This window comes from Papio anubis, chromosome 6, assembly GCF_008728515.1.
Source record: "Papio anubis isolate 15944 chromosome 6, Panubis1.0, whole genome shotgun sequence".
NCBI lineage: Eukaryota > Metazoa > Chordata > Mammalia > Primates > Cercopithecidae > Papio > Papio anubis.
Window position 1 is genome coordinate 53,408,477 of NC_044981.1, and position 5,873 is coordinate 53,414,349.

The following is a 5,873-nucleotide window of genomic DNA, read 5'->3' on the forward strand; positions in this document are numbered from 1 at the left end:
GAAACTAGAAAGAAAATCCATTCCCTCATTAAATCACCGGCATGTACTGTTCCCCTGTGTAAAAGCAAATCATTAAAGCCAGAGAGTTATATTTAGACACAACACCACAGTGAAAGAACTCTATTCCTCCAGGAATATTGATTCTGTCCTTGAATTTCAGTGAATGAGGCATGTATTCTTTGTAAACTTGCCATCCAAATTATTTCTTATCCATTCAAATAATTTCAAATAGAAGTGATTTAACTCTTAATTAATTTATTCCTGCCACAGATATGTTTTTCCAGAGACGAATTTGAGAGTGGGGAGTAGAGAGATGTGAGGCTGTGTTTACATGGCACAGGGTGTGTAAGTGAGTGGTTAGATCAAGTTCTCTGGAAATATCACATCAAAGTGTCAAAGTGCTTTGCCTCTCAGTGGCTGTGTGTAGTGTGTGGCTCACTTTTTGGCCTGGTGCATAGTAGAAGCTCAAAAAATGTTTACTGTACATATAGCATGGTAGTTGGTACCCAGTGTTCTTAGAGCTAATTTGTGTGTAATATTTGCTCTACTTATCATTGTTTATGTGATTAGCTACTTGGATAAATCACATCACAGCTCTGAGCTGAATTTCTTCATCTGTAAAATGAGGATAATGAGACCTGCTTCTCAGAGTTTAAATGAGATGACATTAAAACATAAGCTGTACAAAGTCTGGAATGTTTTGTTTTGTTTTGCTTTTCCATTTGGTTAATTGTTGTAATCCAAGTGCCTAAAATGTGCTTCATGCATATTTGGTGTTCTTTCTATCTATCTATCTATCTATGTATCCACCTATCTATTAGTTTAATGAGTTAAAATTGCTTAATACTTGCAAGATTGTTATGAGATTCTTCAAGTAGTTTAATTTTTACAACAATCTCATAAAGTAGGTGTTATTAGTACTTTTTTGTGATAAAGAAATGAAGCAAAGATAAGTTAAATAATTTGCTAGAATGCTGCACATAGAGAATTCCAAGTATTTATACTGAGTCATATTGTAAATATCTTCCTTACTGCAGACATGGTCATAAAATGTTTCATTGCCTGTTAGGTGAAACTTATCCCAAGTTATATTGTTAAATTTGCAATCATCCTCACCCCCACCTTGTGTGTTATAAGCCACCCCCATTGGCTTTGAACATTTATGAGCTAAAGTTTAAGAATTGTCTTTAGAGAATAAAGTGCAAAAAATGAATATATAAAGATATTTTAATGTAAATAATTTTCAAAATCAAAAGCAATCTAATGACTGCTTCCAGAAGAAGAACTAAAATATATAGCCTCATTTTCTAGGGGGAGGCTGAAGGCCCTAATCTGTGAAAAGGATCAAACAATAAAGAGGACTGTATGTAGCTTACAACTAAGTAACCCGCTGTGATCTCTGTATTAGTTCATTGCCATGCTTCTATTAAGAACTGCCCAAGACTGGTTAATTTATAAAGGAAAGACGTTTAATTAACTCACAGTTCCACATGGCTCAGGAGGCCTCAGGAAATTTACAGCCATGACAGAAGAGGAGGCAAACATGTCCTTCTTCACATGATGGCAAGAAGGAGAAGTGCCGAGCAAAGAGGGAAAAGTACCTTATAAAATAATCAGATTTTGAGAGAACTAATTGACTATCATGATAACAGCAGCAAGAGGGTAACTGCCCCCATGATTCAATTATCTCCCACCAGATTCCTCCCATGACATGAGGGGATTATGGGGACTATAATTCAAGATGAGATTTGGGTGGGGACATGGACAAACCATATTGATCTCCCAGTTTCCTTTATCTTCTTACTTCAATCCGTAGACTGTATATGGGACTCCCCCCCTTATCTGCAGGGGATACTTTTCATGACTCCCATTGGATGACTAAAACTATGGCTAGCACCGAACCCTAGATATAGTGTTTTTTCCAACCTGATGACTGAGAAGGCTACTAAGTGATTGATGGGGGATACTGCATACAGCATAGAAATGCTGGACAAACAGATTATTTCCATCCCAGGTAGATGGTGTGAGATCTTATCATGCTACTCAGAATTGTATACAATTTAAAATTTATCAACTATTTATTTCTGGAGTTTCCTGCTTAACATTTTCAAAATATGGTTGATTATAGGTAACTGAAACTGCAGAAAACAAAACTCTGAATAAGGGTGACTACTGTATATGGTAGTCCAACTATTGATTAGAGTTCCCAGTATTCCTTTCAGGTAAATGTGGCCATGTAACTAGGTAACTAGGCAATGGGATATGAATAGAAGTAATGTGTGCAATTTCTGCTTCAAATGATTTTAAAATGCAGGTGCCTTTTTTCTTTCTTTTAGGGCAGGATGTAGATGTGGGGCTGAGGCAGATTTGACTAAGGAAAAGTTCAACCCTTTTGAGGATGACAGAGTTGGAAAGTACCTGATTGCCTTAATTACTTCATAGAGCAGGATTGTTTACTCTGTTTGGGTCACTTGGCTGCTTTGGACTTGTACATTTAAAAGTAAAAGGAACTTCTGTTTTGTTTTAATCATGAAACATTGAGGTCTGTTTGTCCTAGCAGCTTAGCTTATATTCCAAATAATGTATTCTTCAAATTAAAATGTAGGTAAATAACACTATCACAATTACCACCAACAATGAGAATAACAGCTACTTATTGAACTTATCCTTTCTGCTTGGCCTTGTGCTGTATGTTTTGAAAGCATAATTTTATTTATACCTCAAAACAACCCAAAGATGTATATACATTATTCTGAGACTTAGGTGAAAATTTTTTTTACTCAGTTTGCTTTCAACCAAAAGTCAAGAAGTGAGAAAGCTAGAATTGGAACTCAGGTCAGTAGGATTCCAAACCTTGTGAATTTTAATGCAAAGTAATTCCACTTTCAGCATTTCCAACCATTCTTTTAGTACCTCATTATAAAATGAGGTCTTGTATACCAAGTCCTGTAATATCTATCATTAATTAATTCCAACTGAAAAGAAACTGTTGTGTTCTCATGGCACTAAATTAATTTGTGCTAATTTTATTATTTCCCATTTGGTTTCATTTATTCACAAGGTATCTATTGAATACCTACTTTGTAAAGGCTGCTTCTATAGTTAGAAGAACAAACTAGTATCGTACTTGTCTGGCTCAGTAGGCAGTGGAGGAGAGCAGTGTACAAGTGGATCAATACATAACACAATTAAACAATACACAATCCATGTATCACAAAACATTTTTGTTAAGAGCAGACCACATATACAATGGTGATTTTATAAAATTACAATGGAGCTGAAAAATTCCTAGCCTGCCTTGTGACATCATAGCTGTTGTAATACATAGCACAACACATTACACATACATTTGTGGTGGTATTTGTGTAAACAAACCTACTGCCCTGACAGGAGTATAAAAGTATGCAGGCTCAGCAATGTCATTTCATAGATTCTACAAAAAGAATGTTTGGAACCTGGTGAATCAAAACACAAGTTCCATTCTGTGATATGAAACAACACATCACAAAGCATTTTCACAGGTAGCTTGTTTCTAGTTTTTAGAGCTAGAAACTCGATTTACTATTAGGTACCACATACTATTATGTATAATACGCAATAGTTGATAATAAATGACAACGTTGCTGGTTATGTATTTACTATACTATACTTTCATCATTCTTTTAGATTGTATTCCTTCTACTTATATAAAAGAAAAGTTAGCTGTCAATTAACAGCTTCAGGCAGGTCCTTCAGGAAGTATTGCAGAAGAAGGCATTCTTATCACAGGAAATATCAGCTCCGTGTATGTTACTGCCCTTGAAGACCTTCCAATGGGACAAGAGGTGGAGGTGGAAGACAGTGATATTGATAATCTTGCCCCTGAATAGGCCTAGGCTAATGTGTATGTTTGTGTCTTCGTTTTTAACAGAAAATTTTAACACAGCCACCCTTACCCTGCCTAAGCATTTAGTCTCTGACCTGTTGTCCTTCTGGGAACCCAGCCTCCAGAGGCCTGTGATCTGCCCTGGGGCTTCCACCACCGTCACTGCCAACATCTAGCCAAGTAGGGAGTGGAGAGAATGGGCATCTTTGTGGATTCTGTCACTGTTTCTGTGGGAGGGTGGCCTGAGCAGGCCTGTCATGCCTGACAACTGCTGGCCTCCACTGCTCTCATTGATGGGGACTATCCTCCCTGTCGACAGGCCCTCCGTACAACTGCCCTGCCCCTGCCTAATCGTTTCAGCTGTGGCCTGGTGCCCTCCTGAGAGCCCAGTTCCTAAAGTCCTGTGATCTTCCTTGGCACTGCTGTCACTTGAATGTTCTACAGCTGCCTGAGTGTTTTGCCTGTCCCTGCCCGAGTGGCCTGGGAGCTAGCCCTCCCTTCCCTAACACAGCCAGCACCTAAAACCTGAGGACCTGAGAACAAGTCCACTAGTCTGGACCTGCTCTAGTACTTGTAGGATTGTGCACACTATCCAGGAGATCATCCAGGGGCCTGAGGATTGGAGGAATGCCTAGCCCAGTCCACAACTACTTGCACCTCCACACACCCAACCAGCCAATACCACCACAGCTGACACTTACTCACGTGTGTTGAAAGGCAGAGCCCCTCCTCCTCTCTATACAAAGCAACAGTATTCATGCATCAGAGAACAAGTGAGCCATAAAGATGTATCCACCCCAAAGTCACTCCCATGAAGAACTTGGGACAGGTGTTTTTCATGGCTCTCAGCTACACTGTGGCCTGGAGATAGCAGTGTCTTTCTGAACTGAGAGTCTCGAGTCCTAGGACAGGGGTGTGATAAGGAAATAGTTCACATTTCTGCCTGCTCAGGACACAGAGCTGGTGCAGCCCAATGCCCCACTGCAGAGATCTCAGCACATTTCACTGGGAGCTCAACCACCCACCCCCATTAGGGCTGGTGCCTGTGCTTGTCATTGGAGTATGTATGAGTGAACTTGGTAGTTGGTGGCCCAACTCTACCCAGTTTGGTCCTCCCCACCTTCTCCACTCCCTGCTGACCAAGGAACTTAAGGCAAGGGGCACTCCACAGAGAAGCTCATCACCTGAAATACCAGAGAACACCTCTCAATAAGCAAAGATCAAGCACATATTCAACTGCTGTTTCAGCCAATTCTTACATGTAAGTGCCTCCTACTGGCCTGGAGGTTGAACTGCACATCACAATACAAAAACTACTAACAGAAGTGCACCGGGCTAAAAAAGTAAAGCCAAAAAAACCCTAAACAACAGACACTACAGTCATACTTTCAAGGGTTAGAAAAAAAAATCCTATCCAAATAAAAGTAAATTCAAAAATAAGAAGTAACAGCTTCTCCAGGTGAAAAGGACACAGTGTAAGAACTCTGCCACCATGAAAAATACAGTGTTGTAACACCCCTCAAGAATCACACTACCTATCTAGCAATGAATCCTAACCAAAATGAAACTTCTGAAATGATAAATTAAAAAATTCAAAATACAGATTGTAAGGAAGCTCAATGAGACCTAAGAGAAAGTTGAAAACCAGCAAAAATAAATCAGAAAACCAATGTAAGATGTGAATGCAGAGAGAGATATCTGAAAAACAAACAAACAAACAAGACAAATAGAGCTTCTGGAAATGAAAAATTTACTGAAGGAGTTACAAAATACAGCTGAATGCTCTGAGGATAGTCTAGACTGAACAGAAGAAAGAATTTCAGAGCTTAAAGACAGGTCTTTTAAACAAACCCAATCAGACAAAAATAAAGAAAAAGTAATTTTAAAAAATGGAAAACAATGTTTAAGAAAGATGTGATTATGTACTTACAAATTATATGCATTCTTGAGGGAGAAGAAGGAGTAAAACATTGGGCAAACCTATTTAAGAAAATCTCCCTGGCCTTGC